The sequence below is a fragment of the Littorina saxatilis genome, linkage group LG12 (assembly GCF_037325665.1).
Source record: "Littorina saxatilis isolate snail1 linkage group LG12, US_GU_Lsax_2.0, whole genome shotgun sequence".
Lineage (NCBI taxonomy): Eukaryota > Metazoa > Mollusca > Gastropoda > Littorinimorpha > Littorinidae > Littorina > Littorina saxatilis.
The window spans coordinates 50,624,998-50,646,864 of record NC_090256.1 but is presented as its reverse complement, the minus strand read 5'-3'; the positions used below and the strand labels follow the sequence as shown (position 1 = coordinate 50,646,864).

General features: G+C 37.4%; 1 long non-coding RNA gene across 1 annotated transcript; it reads right to left on the bottom strand.

Moving 5' to 3' along the window:
* Positions 1-483: 483 nt before the first annotated feature.
* Positions 484-21,677, bottom strand: LOC138983328 (uncharacterized). The gene is made up of 4 exons (XR_011461082.1): positions 21,601-21,677; positions 2,093-2,245; positions 637-984; positions 484-604 (listed from the first exon to the last, which is right to left on the bottom strand). It is a non-coding gene; the product is annotated as an uncharacterized lncRNA (long non-coding RNA).
* Positions 21,678-21,867: the final 190 nt, after the last annotated feature.

Here is a 21,867-nt window from a genome sequence, read left to right as displayed (position 1 = left end):
CTCTGAAATGTTACAGAGATAATGATACAGTGGAACCCACCTTTTAAGACCCCCCCCCCCCCCCCCGATGTAAGATTCCCCCTTTTTAAAAAAAACTTTTTTTATATATATATTTTTTTTATAGATTGTCTGTATTATGCAAAACATTCCTACCTATACTGCACAGAAGCAGCCAGGCAGTAGAATGTTGATATATATAGCCTTTGCCATTAAAAACGCGACAAACGATCTACGGCGGTTTTTATGTTACTTGTTATAGCAAGCACCTGTGGTTTAGACTTCGTCAAAAACAAAAAAAAACCTGCACAGAAAACTCATGCAAGAAGACACATAAAACACGTGGCGTTTCATTGAGTACAAAATTGAAACGAAACAGCTGGAGTTATGAATGGGTTATAGTGTCGAGAACTGCACGTGTTTTCCATTATCGGTACTTACAGCTTCAAATCAACACAAGTTGTGGCCGAAGCAACCGACAGTGGCATTGACAGTAATAAAGGTCACGGGTTTTGAGTGAATGAAACGTTTTACTGAATTAAACGCCACGTGTTATACGCGTCTTCTGACATGAGTTTTCCGTGCACTTTTTTGTTTTTGACGATGTCTAAACCACAGGTGCTTGCTATAACAAGTAACATAAAAACCGCCGTAGATCGTTTGTCGCGTTTTTAATGGCAAAGGCTATATATATCAACATTCTACTGCCTGGCTGCTTCTGTGCAGTATAGGTAGGAATGTTTTGCATACTTCATTTTGTGAAAACACCTGTGTAAATCTGCGAAACGAACTGACATGCTTGCAGGTGAAAAGAACAAATTATCTTGATGGCCCAAAACTTACTGCGTTAGTGATGCCTTCAAACAGACAACGGTCTGTCGGCTGAGCCCCTCTCCAATAGAAAAGCTCTTGAGTTCGGGTAAGTCTTCCACAGTCTTGTGGATCAAAAATCTGCAGCGGTTGTTCACAGGCGGAAAAATGAAAACCCTGAAAGCACATGAAATGCCACTGATCAAAACGTATAGGATAAAATTATGTGCACGAGAACAAGATCTTAGAAAGAAAGAGAGAGTTAAGGGAAATAGAAGAAATGTGTGTTGGAAGAAATTATGCAGTGTTACATTTTTTACCCAGGTTTCGGACTTCAGTAACTTTTTGGATCTGATGCAATTGGTTTCACCCCTGGCCAGTCAACAGTCCGACAGCTGTGACATATACATATATATATATATATATATATATATATATATATATATATATATATATATATAAAACATCAGAAATTGTGAAAGAAACAATTGAAAGTCAGCAGAGACTTTCTTCCGAGATTTGTTAAAATCTCTTAGCAGATATATATAATATATAGGAGGTCCAACAATGTTCCTACTACACTGACAAAGCCAGGTCATTTGGACAAGTACATATTTTTAATCCAGGTCCAACTGACCTATGGTCCTCTGAGGCTTGGAACAACACTGTAAACGTTTCACTTTTTGGAAGAAACAAGTGCACAAGGACTACAAGAGAAGAAATATATAATGTAAATCAGAGTGACATATAATGAAACTGTAATACTAACCAGACCTGGGAACCCCTGTTTTGCACTTCGAGTATTCTCAAACAAACTTAGTGTATTTTCAGAAAAATGAGCGTACTCCACACAGCGTTTGAACATCCATGATTAAAACATGCCTCACGCGCGTCCGTCACACCGTTAATTAAGTTTACCTATACATTTAAAACAAATGCTTTTTTCAATGTTTACTGACAAAAACTGTAATCATGTGACAAAATACTGGATCGGCTTCGGGATGGGCGTGTGAAGAAAAGTTGTCTAGGAATTTTTCTCGTCGTATTTTTTTACCACTGACCGTACTGATCGTATTCTCGACAATCATGCGTACAAAATACGGCGAAATCGTATGGGTTCCCAGGTCTGACTAACACTATGATATGTGGCACTAAACTGCAAACAAGGAAACAAATAGTGGGGGGGGGGGGGGGGGGGACACTCTCGTGCCATGCCACTTTCAAATTCAATGCCACAACAAATTTCTCTTCAGGCAAAGCCCCGTCCCATGCATTTCCAGCTTACTTGTTAACATTTGCCTCAGAGAGAAACTGGGTCAGGTCAGAGGAGACGAGGTCGACAAACTCGCTGTCATGCTGAGTGAGGTAACGGTTGTCAATGATATAGGCTGCCAGGATGATGTTTAGTGTCGTTCATGAGATATGGCTGTTTTCTTGTCTGGAAAACAAACAAGATGTAATAAACAAAGGCACATAAGCACTCTAAATATTGATATCACTGTGCAACACGAGTAAGTGAGAGTTATGCGATAACCAATCTCCTAGCACCGGAGGGAATAACAAACATTGAAATGATATTATAATAAGCGGCTTTCAGTTTCATCCTCAATAAATCTTTAATCTGTGGAAAACAAAGTACAGTGAATGAACAAAAGCCTATCAACTATTTTGTTTCAAATTACAGCAGGGTTTATGCTAGGTAAGGAAAATAAACTTATTTTGGTCCAAAGCCTTGAGAACTTGTTAAGGTCACCAAAAAATATACATTTGTTTTAGATGATAAGACAAAAAAATGAAGTTTCGTGGGTCGTAACGTTTTTGTTTTAAACGATAGAACTTTTTTTTTTCTCAATCACATAATTATAGGGTTTTTTTATCGGCCAAGACTTGTACATGTTTCCGTTTCTTGTAAATTACAATGTAATGTCTACAAAGTCTAGTTTTGTCATGTTAGATTAAGGGGGGACAGGGTAGGCAAGCACTTTTTTTTTTTATTTTGGAAACAGCTTGCTGCTTGTTTGATTTTTGCAAGCAGAATAACCTAATTAAGGGAAACCATTTTAAATTTTGAGTGAAAAGCAATTTTTGGGGGTTTTATTCACCAAAATGTGAGAAAAACGTTATAAAATGTGCTTTTTTTAAAATGTTGCAGTTTGTGAACCAGTGCATGTTTTGATCCAATTTTTCTTCTTTGCAGCAATATGTGTGTGTTTAATAATTCTGTGTATCGAAAAGCATTTCTAAGCAATATATTATTTTAATTTAGCATTTTCAGTTACCGGTTCAGTTTTGATAAGAAAAATACATGAAATCCTAACTGTCAGACTCATAAAAACCCAACCAATGCACTGAACTCTTATTCCATACACAGAACTGATGCTGTACAACTCATAAACAACATATACAAAAACTGAACAAATCCATCAAGCCTTTCAAAAGTTGCAACATTTTAATTGTAGCGTTTTGTCTGAAAATTACATTCAGAGAAAACAGCATTTTAAAGATTTGAACCAGTACATAAAAAAACCAGTAGCACAGTGCACCCTGAATTCATATGTTTTTATCAGAATGACCACTTTACTATGTAGGGAAAAGGATTTGACAATCAAATTATCAGGATTTTTTTATATACATCATATGAAAACAGCCATCTTTGTTTGTACCGATATGAAAACATGAATCAGAACCAAACTGTCAGACTCATAAAAACCCAACCAATGCACTTAACTCTTATTCCATACACAAAACTGACGCTTTACAAATCATAAACAACATAAACAAAAATGAAACAAATCCATCAAGCCATTCAAAAGTTGCAACATTTTAATTACAGATGTTTGTCTGAAAATTACATTCAGAGAAAACAGCATTTGAAAGATTCCAACCAGTACCTCAAACTAGTAGCACAGTGCAGCCTGAATTGATATGTTTTTATAAGAATAACCACTTTACTATGATGGGGAAATGATTTGACGATCAAATTATCCAGACTTTTTTAAAAAAAATCATTTGAAAACTCATCTATGTTAGTGCAGATATGAATCAAAACGAAACTGTCGGACTCATAAAAACACAAGGAATCCACTGTATTCTTATTCCATGCACAGAAATGGTGCTTCACAAATCATAAACAACATATACAAAATTGGAACAAATCCATCTTGCCATTCAAAAGTTACAACATTTTAATTACCACATTTTGTCTCAAATTACATGTAGAGAAAACAGCATGTAAAAGAGTCCCACTAGTACCCCGGTAAACTAGTACCACAGTAGAGCTTGAATTAATGGGGTGGTTTTTTTTAACCAGAATAACACTTTAACTATGAAGGGGAAATGATTTGATAATCAAATTATCAGATTTTTTTGATTTAAAAAAAAATTATATGAAAACATTAAAAAAGTCAATTATCTGTGTTTGTGCTGATATGAAAATATTGATCAGAACCAAACTGTCAGACTCATAAAAACCCAACGGATGCACTGATTTCTTATTCCATTGCATAGAAATGATGCTTCACAAATCATCAACAACATTACATAATTATATATACACAAATGGAACAAAGCTATCAAGCCATTCAAAAGTTGCAACATTTTAATTACAGTATTTCTGTGCTCAATCCTAACACTGCAGCAAATTTCTGTAAAGCTGAATGTCCCTTTCCATGTACCAACTTGGTCATACGCGGATTATTTAAAATGCAACTTTACCACCCGAAGCGTTGCAAACACCGGGAGAAGAGTAAACAACTGCAGACTTGAATGGACACTCATATGCACTCCAGATGCAGGGCCTGTGCAAATCCTTGGGCTGATGCATCACCTTCTTTCATAATCAGACTGCTATCAGACAAGCATTCAGTACAGGATATAAACCTTTCAGCAATAGATTGAGCTGATCAATGTTGACAAAAGCCCAACACATGTCAGCGGAGTGACGTTGCACAGTACCAGTATCCATATCTGCTTGTGATGGGTCAGAAGATGGCAAAGTATCTGTATCTTCTTATGGTTGGTCAGAAGATGGCAAAGCTGATGTTTCTGCTGTGGAAGAGGGTAGTTCCGGTTTAGCAAACTTTTCCATCAGGTCAATCTTTCTCCTCGCTGCCACCACAGGAGGACTGGCTCTCCCCTTGCTCCAACCTAATAAATACACAAACACTGATTTAATATTTGATACAACTGTCCATGGTTTTTGTTTGTAATAAGCTGCAAATTTTAAGACTCAATATAAACGTCATCAAGTGCTTGTACTTTATTTTGCAAATGACCATGTTACATGGGGTGTACCTCAACTTTTTGGCTAGGCTGGTAAATCAGAAATCCCAATCAGCCCCCAACCACTGAACCAGGCGGGTTTTCTTACAACCACCTCAGCGGCTCGTACCCACATATGTCGGTTGACGAACACACACACACACACACACACACAAAAGACATTCATTAATTGGCCCCTATCACAAAATGTACATGTCAAGTTTACTATGGGATTTGAGTAACCACACAATCACATACACACAGGAACTAATACTGAAACTAGCTGAATTATTTTCTTTCTTTCTTTCTTTTCATATTTTTCTTTTAAAATTAATTTATTTCATCACACTTGCTATGTATTTGCTTGTTTCTTGTCTGTTGTCTGTTTTGTGTGTGTGTGTGTGTGTGTTCTGTGTGTGTGTATACATTTTCAGATTTCCTAAACCTAGCACTGTTTGCAGGTGATCTTTATGCTTTTGATTCATGAGTTGCATCCCCAGTCCTTTAGTTTAACTCTTTTTTTTTCTTTGGTGAAGTAAATTGGATCTATTTTTTTTATTCCTTAGTTAATGGAAAAGATTTGACAACAATATTGCTGTCAATGATAGGTTGGTCAGCCATGCTGGTGTAAACCAATCCTTTAGAATTAGAGAACGCTCTCTAGTAGGGTACTTATTTTCCTACGGTCAATGACCAGAAACAGAAACTGTGTCAGTCGTACATCGCTCAGATGCTGCTTCTCAGTTTGACCCCAGACAAAGAATACTGATGACATGTTACACCATAGTAAGCTCTCAAGGACTGGCCAGCGAAGAACAATAAAATAGGGGTTGTGAAGACGATATCACAGAGATGATCGAGGGAGGGAGGGGGGGGGGGGGGTGTGCAGCGGCGGCATGGTCAGTAAATTGGATCAAGAAACCCGCAAAATACTTCAGACACAAACTGTTTATCATTTACCTGCAAACCCTAACACATTCTTACAACAACAACAACATAACGATGTGCAATAAATCACGTTGTCAAACAAAGAAGATCGAAAAGAGAAAGAAGCAAAACCCACCTCGTCGAGTCAAGAATCTTAGAATGTCGTCTGCTCAAATACGATCATGTTGGTTCATTTCGGAGTGTTGTTACTTCCTTCTACTGTTCGCTGCTGCTGGTTCATCTTTCTCTGATATTTCTTGCCACTATGCCGAACATTTCCAATGTTAGGGTTGTTCTCCGCAGCTCAAAACTTTGAAAAATGCTGCTGAATCGGTGAAAACGTCATGGATTTGTTGACACCGGGGGACTGATAAGTTGTCTACTGCGCTTGCGCCAAATGCCTTTGACCTACATATATTTGCATATATTAATTCCGGGGTTTCGGTTGGAACGGATTCTCTCTCTTTGTGCCTATGTCAACGGAAATTCCCCAACGGTGATGACGTCATCTTGAAGAACGGAAATTTCCACACAGTTTGAACAGCGAAGGGTCATGTCATGTGCGCACATTTACCAGCACGGAGTATCCAAAGTTGACCATTTTTTCGATTTTTTTGATAAAACACAGACAAAAACAACAAAACATCGGTTTGAAAATGGTTTTATTTACATGAATACATGTCTAAAATGACAAAAGCAGATTATTGAATGCATTCCAGGATGTTCAAAGGTGTGAAAAATGCAACAACCCCAAAAAGGTGTATGAGACCAAAAATAACTCATTTTGCCTACCCGGTCTGCCCTTAAGGCAAAAAAAAAAAAATTGGTGTGGTTATAGCCAAAAAAAAATAGGGTGGAAGGTAGGCAATCACTTTTTTTTTAAACTTTTTTTTCTAATGTATACAAATTAAACCTACTTGACAGGGAAATAAGTGTGCGACTATGGATATTCTTTTGAACAATTTTGAACTTACCTTTAAAAAAAACAAACTTAGAAGATCAGAGGAATTCGAGACAATTGGCTCAATTGGTGTTTGTGGCTTAATTCTCACTCAAATAAATCTACCCACAAAAAGTTATAGGGTCGGCCCCTAAAAATAGGGTAGGTCGGGTTACCGTAACCACACCTATTTTTTTTAGGCCTAATGTGTTAACGCCGAGAGAAAGGGGGAATGTACGTTCTGGCTCACCGATTCCGACAGACCCTAAATATTAACGCAAAATAGGCTTCTGGACTAAACTTTTACTAAAATGAAACATGCGACAAAATCAGAAAAATACTGCATAAATCCATACAAAAAAAATACAGTAAAGTAAGGTTGTTTTGAACCAATGCCGGGTCTGTCGGAATCAGTAACCCAGAACGTACATTCCCCCTTTCTCTCATACAACCACGGAAATTACAAGCCGTTGCAGGTGTTCAAGCTAAATAATCGTCTCGTATCGAAAACAAAAGCAGACGACAAATTTAGTCAGTTGGAGTTGTCTCCCGTACTCCTGTAGCATGCACTAGTCAGTTTAGATCAGTGCGCTGCATCTCAGACTATGAATATTAAAACTTGTTTATTGAATCAAGCTTTGACAAGTGTACTTGGTGGCTGCTTTGAAACTCAACAAAGCCTACTGCCCTTTCACAAACACTTCCTCTTCCCCGCTGCAGTCAAAACAAAGCTGTCATAGCGGGTTTTCCCGATTGACAAAAATTCTTATTACACACTCAGACTATTTGAAGCCGCGTTTGTTCTCCAGTGTCCAATTGCATAAGAATATTCTGGTGATGAATAAACGCGCTTTGTGTCATTAGCATCTAAAGATTTCTTGTTTACAATAGTTGTGTTGATCTGATGAAGCGCGGAACTGATCTTAGGGTTGTCATGGTGAAACACTCGCTTCTGAAACAGTGCTTCCTTGTAGTTATCATGCGATATGCTCGACTTTACAACCTGTTTGCTTACACCCTTTGCTTTTTTAACCACCCCTTTCTCACTTGCAACACTGTACATCTTTGCACGCAATCCAACATACTCCTTAATTATCTTCCCATTCATTTCATCTTTCATCTTTCCAATAACCTTCTTGTTAACATTTGAGTGCAATGGTGATTCTTTAGGGTAGTCGCAAGTGTCATAAAAAGAATCTTTTCCTTTTACTGCAGGACTTTCAGCTTCTAGATCTTTGTAAATGTCATCCGCTGGAATGTCAAGTAAGAATGAATCTGTGTCTGTGTAAAGTACTCTCGATTTGGGATATCTTGGTTTCAAATAATCATACAAAAACTCAAGCATCAACAGTTTTGACAACTCTAGCACAGTAAAGCCTATGAATACTGGTTTGTCAAGCTTGACTACAAGTTTTTTCATTAAGATACCATACAGCTGTTCATGAAAGTATTTAAAGTCTTGATACTGTGGTTTGGATGTCAGCTTGATGGCCTCATTTTCTCTTGTAACAAGTCTAACATCCTTTCTCTTGTGTGGGTTTTCCATTGTCTTACCAAAGCAACTGTTGTTCATCAGTTTAAAAAAGTCTTTCTCTGATGCATCAGCGGCTTTGGTTCTCAGTTCTGTGTTTTTCATAATGTAAGGTTTCATAAACTGTTCTTGATCAAATAAAATTATACGATGAACAGCCTTCAAAATTAATCCATGTCTAATGTAAAACTGTAACAGTCTGTAGTGACACACATACTTCTTTTTGTGAAACAGATTGGGCACCAGCTTTGGAGGTTCTCTTGGGTTTACTTTTAACCTCTCAGCCGCTAAAGGATAATCATTATGTAGATCATGAAGTGATAGTGGATAGTCTAAGTCAACTTCTAGTATCCATCCCTTTCGACTGTCTGGGCCTGCTTTTAATATTGTCAGCACAACACATTGTGAAAATGGTCCTGAATAGATCTTAAAGTTCCGAAGTGGAAGCGTCTGACACATTGCCCAACCATACAAATTGTTTGCATCTAGATACATGATGTAATTAGAAGGTTTCATAGGATCAAAGTCGTCCAAGTATTTGTTGTTGGCTTTGCAGTAATTGTGTGAAGCCATACTGATTCCTCCACGTAGTCCATTTTCAATCATCTGAAGTGTAGGTAGATCTGATAGCAAGTCAATCTTTACTCCTGTAAATCTAAGAAATGCATCCCAGCTCATGCCTGGTGCAGATATGTAATGTGAAGGATCTAGATTGTAGTGCTTCATACATGTTCTTCTGTAATTCTCAAATATATCTGCAAGTAAACAAACATCAGCCAACAAATATTGATCATGATAATCACCCATTGTATTACATCCTAATTTATTCCATGCAGTCTTAGCGTGTTCATAGTCTTCGTCACTTATACCCTTACCCTTCAGCCGTGAGAAGTAAGCATCCTTTGGCGGTAACTCATCTTCATCAAACCTCTCCCACGAATCCATGTATTCATATGGATAGACTCCCTTTCTAACTAAGTCACTGTCAAAGTACTTACATGTGATTGGGAAAGCAGTTAGTGATGAAGATAAAGACTCAAGTGTTCCCATCAGATGTTGAGCAGAATCGTAGAAGTGTAAACTATTCAGAGTAAAGGCCATGTACTTTTCTGAAGACTGCGCAATGCATCTTGCTTTGTATTCATCAGTTACTGCCTGCATGATCAGATGTGAATCATAACCGCGCAAGTTATGGAAGAAGATTGGAAGCTTCCAAGTCTTAGGATCAAACTTTAATTGTAGATTACATTTGCTGTGTGCTGCTCCTCGGAACTGCCCACTTACATGATCATGATCTCTTACTATTGGATTGTCTGTGTTTGGTGTTAGACTTTGTTCGCATATCCAACACTGTGTGGTAGAGTTAAACTGTTCTTGGTCTTCAGGTTTCATAACAATGTCTGAAAGATTCAGTTGTTTGGAGCAGTCATTTCGCACTTGGTTCATTTGCTGTAAGAAGTTCTTTGCTGCATTAGGTCCTCTGTACAATTGCGGTTTAGAATGTTTACCATCTGAACTAACAACAATAAATGCATATGAACAGACTTGATGATTACTTAGAGTTACTGTTTTAGGTAGGTCTTTTGGTAAAGGTCCTTCATATGGCACAATGATAGATTCAAAGTCAGCATAAACAACATAAGGACTTTTCTGTAGTTTGCATACATTCTTAAAATACACTTTGCTGTCTGGCGGTGGTGTTGTTAACTTCACAACCGCATCATCAACGCTCTTACAATGTTGCTTGTGTATAAGTGCTGCATGAATTGATGGAATACGCAAGAGACATCGCCTACAAAAGTCTTGTTTACTATTGTGATTGCTTGTGCTCGCCATCAGTCTACTCATTGTACGAATCAAAGTGTAATGATATTTAACACCATCAGTCATTAGTAACATGTCAACATGGTTAGTATCACAATCACCAATCGTTGGTGAGTTCTTTGATATTCTGACTGGTTTCAGTTCATCTTCCTCATCCCACGTGTAAACATTTACGGTGATGGGTTTGTTTTGCTGTTCAAATTTGTCAATGCTTGTAATGCTGACAGGAAATTCAATACCAGTAAAGTTTAGTTTATTTCTGTATGCATGATAGTTAGACACTCTTTCTGCATTTTTCTTTACACTGTACAGTCTTGCCAGAACACACCACATAAAACATTTGTCATCATCATTCTTTATGTTCAGCACAGCACGTTTTTTGACAAGAGCAGGAGGTAAAGGTATGTAACTTCTACCTCTGATGGGGGCAAATTTACTTAGCTTCAATTCTATTTTTAGAATTTCACCTTCTGACCATCCGGATCCTTTCATCTTTGCATCCTCTGCAGCTTGCTCAAACCGTTTCATCATTTCATCTGCCCAGTTTCCATTCAATTCTGCCATAGAATTAAGTGCTAGTTGTCTGGTTGAAACATGAACTTCTAGCACCTCATCACTGACTGTTTTGTATTTTATTAAACTGACTATCTGCACTTTTACTGGAGGTTCAATCAACAAATTGTTTGGAATTTGTTCAATGGCGTCTTGCACACTGGACTGCACATTTTGAGGATCCGTTACTTGTAATTCAACGGTGTCAAATACTGTCGATAAAGATTCTAATACAGAGTCTTCCATCGCTGTGAGTTTGATTTTATAACTCAAAATAAAAATATAAATTAAAAAAATGAAGTTGCTTAGAATTCTTTCTCAGAGCTTCCATTTTTGTTAACACTATAAAATCTGAAATAAAAAATCATTTAACATTTGTACCACGTGGAACTAATTGTAATTCCTCTTTTACAAAGGCTCTTTGCGGTGCTGGTTCTCTCAAGTAATATATAGGTGGATTTGTCTCTACTACTCTCTTGATTTCATGAATGTCAATACTCCAGATTGGATCCGTTGCACGCTTCCTGCTGTCACCCTCAGCTTCACCGGGTGCATATAAATATCTGACTTTCTGATTGAAAGGTAGTAATGCCACTGGTGTTGTTGACTTTGGAGCAACAGGTATTGTTTTCTGTTTGATTGCATCAACTGGTCTTAACCCTGTAGCTTTAAATACCTCCAGATTCATTGCTCTAAGTACTGATGGTAATCTTTTGACCCATTCAGTGTTACGAAATTTACTTTCTGTGTCCAAAAATTCCTGATGGTACTGATATGAAAACAGTTTTTCTGCCAACTGTTTGTTAAAGCTCTCAACAATAGCCTGTGACCTGTGGTTTCCTGGAATACCTCTCTTCACTGTAACATGATGTTTTAACAGAAGCTGGTTGACAGCTCCTTTAAACTCCTTACCATCATCGCACTGAATCATTCTGGGATACTTTAGTGGTCCACGTCTGTAAATTTCTTGCAGGGCAACAGCTGTAGCTATAGCACTTTTCTCTGTCAACGGTTCAGCATCTTTGTATCTTGTTGCAACATCAACTACAGTCAGTGCATACTTATATTTCTTCCTTCTGACTGTGTCATGCGGTAAATACAGCAGGTCTATTTGATGAGTGTCATTCGGTTTAATGTTAACAAAGTGTGGTCGTGTAATTTTTCTTGGTGCAGGTAAATAGATCTGCCAAACTGCCTGCTTTGACAACCATTTCTTTGCTATATCTTGAGAAACACCTGCTGCGTCACTGAGCTTGTCAATAGCAGTTCTTCCTTTCCAGTATCCTTTTGGGGAATAATATATTTTAGATAACAAAGCATCACTCATGGTTTTTTAAATGACAGAATATTAAGATTTGACAGCACGCGCAATAAAGTAAACAACAGCCATACCAATAACAATGAAAACAATCTCGCCCACCTTCTGCTCTTCTGAAGGCTGATAAAAGTCACCCAGTTTTGGAGGAGCACTTGTCTTCATTTTCTTTCCAGTTACAAGATAGTATTCTTGAATGGCTGCATCAACATTGGCAAAGGTTTTGTTTGCATGTCCTTGCTGCCTGAGTTTATCATTCATAAAGTCTAACTGCGCAATTCGTTTCTTCTCGTATTCATCCTGTGCTTTCGCCAGTTGTTCCATGGCTTTGTTGTGCCTTTCCCTCTCTTCACCATTTTGCAGTTTAGAAAACAAATAGTTGCTGCCAGAAAATGCAAGCGCATTTACAATCGCACCTCCCACCATCATAACCAAGCTAGCCATTTTATTGTCTTACATGTTTATATTTTCTGGAATAATTCCTTGCTTCACCAGGAAGTCTTTTGTTGCAAAGGAAGCTGTCACAACACCAATTAGTTTAGCACCGTCTTCGAAGTCTAACTTTCCCAAGTCGGCTGGTTTCATTCTGAGGAGACTTTTACCCAGCATTGTGTAACCTACACTCAAGCCTCCAATCACTGCAGCGTGATAAACTAGATTAACTATTGTCTTTTCAGAACTCATTTTTATGTTATCAAAATTAAAATATTAAAATTATTCCATATGAAATGAATCCACTGCAGGTACTACTGTGGGCTTTTTTATTGTTTGTACTGCTTTGTTTGTTGGTTTTGGTGTTTCTGATTTTGGTGTTTCTGATTTTGGTGTTTCTGACACTTTATATTTGCCTTGCCAAAGTTTGTAAAGCAAGTATCCACCTCCTCCAACAACAGCTGCTACAGCTACTTTTCTGTGTGATAGAAATGAAGATTTTAATTCTTGATCAGTTTGTGTGACCTTAGTCACTTCAGGAATGTTTGGTGTCTGCTCAACTTCAGACATAATGTTCTGCTTTGCCTTTTGATTTAACTTTTTTTGTCTGTTCCATTCGGCTAGTTTTTTTCCTGCTTCTACTCTACCAGGTTTCTTTGTCACTGTGTTCACTTCTGGTATTTTCGTCTGCTCCACTGTCTGCTTCAACTGATCTGTCATCTTTTTTATTCTGAAAATTAATGTGTTTGAAAGTAATTAATCCAGCAACAAATGGTACTAATAAAGCACCAAATCGATAATACAGGCCACAGGCAAGAGATTCGAGGGACTTGGAAACAACAGGGTCATGAGTTAGATCATGTGTTAAGTCTTCCTCCGAGTCGAGAGGTGTAAAATGTCCAAAAATCTTTGTGTACAAACCTATAACAGTCTGTCCAATACTTCTAACCATCTTAGAACCAAGCACTGATTCATACCGTCCATGATACTTTTCTATATCTTCTGAGGAAAGATGTTGTACTTCTTCCACAGTTAACTGCTGCCCAAGGTAGTGTTTTGTTTTTCCACAAACAGCAAGTGAATACAATCTTTCTTTTTTATCAGGTATAGTCCTACTGTCACAGATTTCAATATCTGTAGCAGTCTGCATCAGCAATTCATCACAGTTCATTTTATTTTGATGCAGAATAAAATTAAAATCTAGTAATTAAACTTGAGTAAGAACTTAGGTAGGAACTTAACAAGAACTTAGGTAGGAACTTGAGTAAGATCTTAGGTAGGAACTTAACAAGAACTTGAGTAAGAATTTGGGTAAGAACTTAGTAAGAACTTGACAAGAACTTGAGTAAGAACTTGACAAGAACTTGAGTAAGAACTTGACAAGAACTTGAGTAAGAAATTGACAAGAACTTGAGTAAGAACTTGACAAGAACTTAGCAAGGATTTCTACAAACATACATACTGAACTGGTTGATCAGTTTTTAAAACCAGTTTCGAGTGCTTAGAAGATTTCAGATTATTCTTTATTCTTTCTCTCTCCTGTTTGTTTTCAATGACATCATTTTCTCGAAGACACTCTTCAAAACTGTCACGGTCCTTTGAATAGAACAATGTTATTGTTTTGAGTTGCTCTCTAAAGTCTTTCAGAACTGCATTGTATTTTTGTGTTAATATCCAAACTGATATTAATGCATGTCGTCCACTGAATGCAAGCTTTGCTAGTGCACTTTTCTTTCTAACAATGTCACGTTCTGCTGCACAGTCATCAATAATAAACAGTGTTGGCGTGTTCTGAAAAAGATCGAAATAATGCTCCAAGCAAACATTTAGACGATCAGAAGGATTTACAATAAATATATTTTGATCAGACCATATGAATTTTCTCTCCTTGTATGTTCTGTTATGCTTTATGGTTGGACAGAATATGACTATGTGTTCAAAGTGATTTATGTAAACAGTCTGTAATAAATCCAAAACATATCTTGTTTTGCCGCAACCTGTTGCCCCACAAATCAAAGAACAGTGTGGATCTTTTGGAAGAAAATCTAGATACTTCATTTTAACACGTTCAATAAACAATATCCTGTAATCTGCTTTCAGAGATGTTTAACTGCGCATCTGACACAACAAACACGTAGATCTTAACTGATTTACTACTACTCCCTACTTCCTTTTCAATTTGTATTGTGATTCCTTCTGATCCGTTTTCAATTCGCCTTCCACTTCCATGCAGTTTGTTGTCGTCAGTTGTTCTGAGATCCAGCCATAACGCATATTTATTTGTCAAGAAATCTTCTACGCCAACACCGTGTAAATGTAGATCTTTAGCCACAAGATCAGATGTTGGGTCTTTCAATCTTCCTCCAGTAAAGTACTTTCTTGCTTCATCATAGTGTTGGTATGGCAGCATGCCAGATGCAAATATTTGGTTTGGCTGCCCTTCAATTGTGCAATATACTCTATTGATTAGTGGATTGTAAAACTTTTCTATTTGCCTTTCATATGAATCTTTTGGTTCCTCAAACAACATAAGTATTCCCTTCATTGACCTAGCTGGTGTATTCAAGTTAATGTTCCAGATTGGATCAGCCTGGCTTTTTGAAAGTGTACTGTGATTCAACACTCTTTCATAATAGATAGGCAGCTTAGAACTGTACTGATTTTCTATAAGTCTAGCCAGTTCAGGATGGTTTACAACATCAAACTCTAAAGAAATTCCAGACACCTTATACTTTGCTTCCGGGTCTTGTGAAAGCATAACACGATCATAACTATTGAAAGTCAGGTCGTATGACAGCCTGTCACGCAATGCTCCTTGATAGAAGGGAGGATGTGAATTTATGAGTTCAAAGTCAAGTGGAATACAAAATTTGTTTCCAAAAGCAACATTGACAGCGTTATCTTTTTTGTTATTGTCAGCTTTATCTCCTGCTCCTATTCTAACTTTTATCCCATTGTCTGACTGAATCCCTTGAAACACTCTGTTTTTCTTTTCATTGTCAGTCAACCAATTATCTGCGTAAACTAAAAATACATCTGCATTATTCAATGACATCACTTCCCGCCCTTCCAGTTTGACAGTAATCTTCCTCACAATTGCTCTTCCTACATTATAAGCCAAAGTCCTATTTTCATCTGAGCCAGATTCTAATTCTAATTTGAATGATAGTCTTACAGTGCCTGGTACAATAACATCGTTCTTACCTAGATTAGGAAACCTAACAGTAAGTATTTCATTCTGATCAATAGTAGAAGGATTATTTGTAACTATAACTGTTTGCCTTATTCCTTTTACCCCGAGAGGTTCTTTCAGCCTTCTGTAAGGATCAAGAACAGAACCGAACGATTGTGCCATCTTTTTTTATTTTCAAAATAAAAAATAAGTTACAAATGGCAGAAGGTGGATTTGAAGATTTATTTGAGCCAGCGGACGACATGAGCGAAGCAATCCCTTTGGTTCCCTACCATCATTCACTGCATTATGAGGTGGCACGACATGAACTTCTGGAAGGTAAAGTTAGAGATTTCTACAAAAGTTTAGGAGAAGAACCTGATGTTTTAGATCCAAACCAGTTCAAAATGGAAGCAAATCATTTATATACAACTAACGATAAAGGAGAAAAAGTCCAACTTACATATAAATCTAATCCTGCTAAGTTTCTATCAAAAGTTTCACTAAAACAAAAACTTACTGCTAATCGACTTAGGCAATTAGATATTGTGCCTAGCACACGGTCATCATCTTCCCATGTTGTTTCCTTACTTCAACAAGCAGAACTAGGACTACCAACTGCTACTCAAATAGAATCTGTTCCATTGCAAGATCTTAATAAACTTGCAGATGAGGCTGATCAACTTATACAAGAGATAGAGACTTCTTTTTCTGAGGAAACTTCACTGAAGACTCCACAGGAACTATTACCTATGAGAGAAATAGAAGCCCTTAATCAATCACTACAAACCATCAGAGGTGAAATAGCAAATAATCTGTCAAAACTAGGTCAGCTGGATGAAGATATAAACAAAGAGAAACAAAAACTTGCTGATGCTGATGATTTGAACCTAGAACAAGAAGTAAAAAACAGAATTTCTAAGCGTTTAAAAGATTTGCAGGAGGAGAAAGCCATAAGGTTAGAAGTTCTAAGTAACAATAGAGAACAACTGAGAACACAGGTCAGCAGAATAAAAAATACAATTCAAAGAATCCTTTACGAAGACACAACTCTTGCTGAAAGAATTAGAACGCTTTTCAGAGAGCAGGGAATCACAATAGCTAGTATATTAACTGCGTTAGGATTTGCAATAAGCACATTAGTGTTAACACTCACAGGTGGCACTGTCACACCTCCACCTCCACCTTCACCTTCATCTCCATCTGATCCGGGATGGGTAAAGAAACAACTCAAACACATTGCAGAACTATTAAAGAAACTAGCAGCAAAAGCTTTGGATGCACTTCCAGGAATCATTGGTTCAATTGTTAGCTGGCTGTTATCTTTTGCAGGTAAAGTTGTTGGTTTCATGGCTGAACATCTCTGGACTCTAATAGTTTTAATTGCAGGTGTTCTGCTAACGAGAATAAAGCAAAAGTAAGCCTACACCCACTCCACCAATTACTAGAGCAGTCTTCTGCGATTCATGATCATCACTAATACTAACAGCTTGATCATCACTAGTGACAGAATGATCTTCACCTGCAGCGTGATCTTCACTTGTCACGCTTTGTTTCTGTTCATTGTGATATGGCTGTAGCATCGTTCTGATTTCTGAATTCAGTTCTTCACCCTTTCCAAGCGGCTGGGTGTCACTAGCAATAATGATTTCATTGTTATAATTTGTTATTGTTCCAATCTGCAGCTGGAGATCAGAAGGTAACATGTAAAGGCCGTTACCAACAGCAAAGTCAACTTTTGATCTTGCATAACGGAGAGAGTCTTGATACCTTTTGATGCTGGAAGGCAGATCAACTGCAGAGTTTATGACATCTTCTAAATTTGATAACAACTGTTTCTGTGCACCAAACCCTGTGCTTGTTCTCATTATGTTTGATCGTGTCTGTGCCTGCGAGCCTAGCAAGCACCACGCATATGTTCGGATAGATTCATTGATCCTTTCAACACCTGATCCAGTGAAACCTTTGCCGGTGTCTAATATAAAAGTAGTCCATGCATTGTGGTGCTGTTGTTCTATTGATCCTAACTGTACCTGCACATTTGAAGAAAAAGATGTATGACCTGGCCAGTAATCAAAATTATACCTCCTGTGGACACCCCATAAATATAGTGTTCCCATGCCATGGTTTTTGTCTTGCTTTTGCCTAAAGTCGGTCTTAAAATCTATATTGAATTCATTGCAGAGACGCTCATACACTTTCATGTTTATCCTATTGTTGAATGGGTTCCAGCTCTTTTCATGCGGCATTGGTGCCTGAAGTTCAGACAAGATTCTCCTGCACTGATAGTAAACGTGAAATGTGTACACACACTTTGTCAGTAAGTTTGAATTATTCATGTGGTCTGCATAGGACACTCCACATCCTGTGGTTGCACAGAATATTGCAAAGTTTAACTGATTCTGATAGAACTGAATTGGGTGAGAGTTCCACATCTTTGGAACACTATCATTTTTGATTGGGGGATTTAGGTAAGAATGGAATGGGTCAGGCACTTTAACGCGAATGGATTCTGTTTCTGTTACAGCAAAGTCCAACTCATGGAAAGAAATAGTCTTTGGATTGTAATATGGTCCAGTTTTGTATTTAATGTCTTTGTTGAATTTATACTGAATCATTTTTGTTGTTGAATAAAAAATGTTTATCACACTAACAAATGTGAAGACTGGTGTGCCAGTTAAACTTGCAAACCCTATCAACAATCAAAATGGAGGAATGAAAGTTGCACTGCATGAAATTATGTACAAGGTTACTTGGTATAATATCAGTAAAAAAAAGAATAACAACTGGGTTAGAATTAATGGTAAAACACATTCTGTAGAAGATGGTTACTATGACTTCTGCACTTTAGAGAAAGAATTGTTTGCTCCAGAAGGTATTACAGCGAGTTTAAATCATGCAAGTCTCATTGCTACTCTTACTATGCCCAAAACTAGAGAAGTAAACGTTGAGTTTCCAACCAAACTCCTTGATATGCTTGGAATTACAAAAATATACAAGGGAACACGTCCCATTGACATGGATGTTAACAGTGTACTGTTTGTTCACATGAGAGAGCTTAACACATCCTATAATCTGTTTAATGATCAGCGTTCTGATCTGCTTAGGATTCTTCCACCGAGTGATGCCTCTTTTTGTAAAATGCACGTGCCAACATTTAAGACACTTCAGTTCAAGGACTTGGAGGAAGGGTGTCATGAATTCCTACACATTGATCTGAAAAATCAAAGTGGACAACCAGTTGATTGTTTGTTTAACATTACATTGGAAATAGTTCCATAAAATATTGAGTATTAAAATGTCGAGTGGACCTACAATAGCTTATCCTGTTGCATGTTCAACTATAGAGTTGAAAGATTTAGCAGACGCTATCGACTTTGAGAGCAATGCTGAAGTTGGTGCAGTGTATGCATTCGAGTTTACAGACACTGGTCATTACAAGAGAAAGGAAATCGACGATGAAAAGAAACCAAGATTTCTCAAACTAGGTCAAATCCGTGATGTTAATGTACCTGATCCAATTGTCGATGACACATTCTACATGTGGAAACATCAGAATAAAAAATGGGTACTTAGTCCTGTTATGAAAAAGATTGACTGGGAAATGAAGTTTGAACTTGTGAGTCCATACACTCTTGTTGGAAAAGACGACACATTCCGTAAGTCAATCAATGCTGGACCACTAATTGTTAGCCTTGTTCCTGCGATTAACAGCAGGGGAGAAGTTGCAGTTAAACCTTTCCATAAGAACAACTATCTCATTCACAGAAAACAAAGTGTTGAAAAGGACGCTGACACCATTGTCGATTTTATACCCAAGCTTCCAATAGGGCAGAATGCAACTATGATATTTGATATAGTTGTCAGGAAAAGGGAAGAAACCACAAACACTGTTCTAATGAGAGGAATAAATCTCAACTGGAGACCATTAAATGTTGAAGAAGTCAGAGTATTTATTGCTGTTCAAAAGGATTCTAACACAATAAAAAAACAGACGTCAAACCAAAATGTTGTTGTTAACGCAGATATAAATAATTTAACAGAAATAAGAAGTATTAATCTTACTTATCTTGATTTGATTGCTTTCTACTATACAGATAAGGTGTTAAGCAATGAACAGCTTCAAAGCTTAGCAGAAACACTGGCGAGTGAGAATTAAGATAAATATTTTATATTTTGCATTAAAAAGATGACTAGCAGTGTGAAGCTTTATCCTAATATTGATGAAAGTGCAGCAGAAAGTCAACAATTCAGACTGGCACACATTAGTAATATACAAAAACAACTAGAAGATGAATTAGAAAAATATTCTCGCGCTAGACGTAAGTACTCAACAACTTACAACAGCCTTTCTAATGCCAGCACTGGTTCTACTATCCTTGCATCAGCTGCAGGTGTAACGGGAACAATTCTGTTAGCTACCGGAGTAGGGACTCCAGTTTCTCTAATCCTAGGTGGTGTCGCAGCAGCAGTTGGTGGTTTATCATTTATAGCATCAGCTATAATGAAAAAAATTGTGAAAAAGCTTGAAAAACACGAATCCATTTCCACTCTTGCATCATCAAAATTGTCTAGCCTAAAACTGTCTATCAGTAAAGCACTTGAAGATTCAAAAGTTTCTGACGAAGAATTCAAACAGATACAAACAGACTTTGATGACTACAAAAGTAAGAAAGCAAGTATTCAAACAAAAACACGAGCTGAATATAACAAGCCAATCGATATAGAAGATCTGAAAAAGCAGTTTTTAAAAAAGGGGATTCAAATAGGACGGGAAGAAAAAGTAAAAATAGAATCACTTGTAAAGAGTTAACTATTCGTTTAGACAGTCACATTGCATGTATCAGATATAATTCTAACAGTGAAAGAACATATGAAGTAAAGTTTGTAAATGAGAGAGCGTATTGAGCTTAAGAATGTTGTATGAGAGAAAGGGAGAATGTACGTTCTGGGTTACTGATTCCGACAGACCCGGCATTGGTTCAAAACAACCTTACTTTACTGTATTTTTTTTGGTATGGATTTATGCAGTATTTTTCTGATTTTGTCGCATGTTTCATTTTAGTAAAAGTTTAGTCCAGAAGCCTATTTTGCGTTAATATTTAGGGTCTGTCGGAATCGGTGAGCCAGAACGTACATTCCTCCTTTCTCTCCCCGGGACCTACAATTTACATAATTCAAAAGCTGACATGTGCATCAATTTGAAGCAAGTACCATTTGTGGTATGATGAGCTTCTACAGGTCTGTCACTTGCTAATGTAACCGAAGCCGGGGAGGGTCCGTATGCTCATTTATGTTTGCAAATTAGTGGAATGCATGACCCTGCACTGGCAATGCAACCATGCATGCTAAATCATCGCTAGTTATACACTAGGCAAAAGAACAAATACATTACACATATAAATCAAAACAAAATGGGTGACTGGATTTTGTTCATTTACTAAGTAATTTGATTCATTAATTTGTTTGTTTTCCAGAGTGCAATTTTGAGATTTATTGAGGATGAAAATCGCTGGATCATTTCATTACTTGCTATTTACCATGGATGTGATGGCCAAACCAAGCTAGACATTCAGATTCAAAATTCACAGTTTATCATCAGCATCATCACCTCTCTCTCAAATTAGGCTATGTAATTGTAGCTGTACAAACTGATCAGCGATGATCAACAACAGAACGTGAACTTCACAATGAAGAAAGGTTGTGCTGACGAGTGACGGAACGATTGCACGATGTCAACAATTCTCCGGCTTGTATACGCCTTGCATTTACTACATCAGCATAGCGTAAATAAAACTGAAGAAATACCACACATTCTAGCCCCTCTCACTTTTACTAACCTTCCTCAGAATAAACGTTTGATCATCATTGCTTTCCCCCTTTTGTTTGAACTTGATTTGTAAGACAGAAGGTTTCTTTGCGGGAATGTCCGGAAAGGCCGTATAAGAACAGGGCTGTGTTGAGAACAATCCCTTCAGATAAGCATTGTAAAATACGTAAGTGTCGTGATTTGTGAGTTGATCTGTTTTTTGTTGTTGATGAACTTACTGCACACTACACATGTTTATTCAAAACCGACGTGGAGCGGATTTTATTTCTTCACAAAA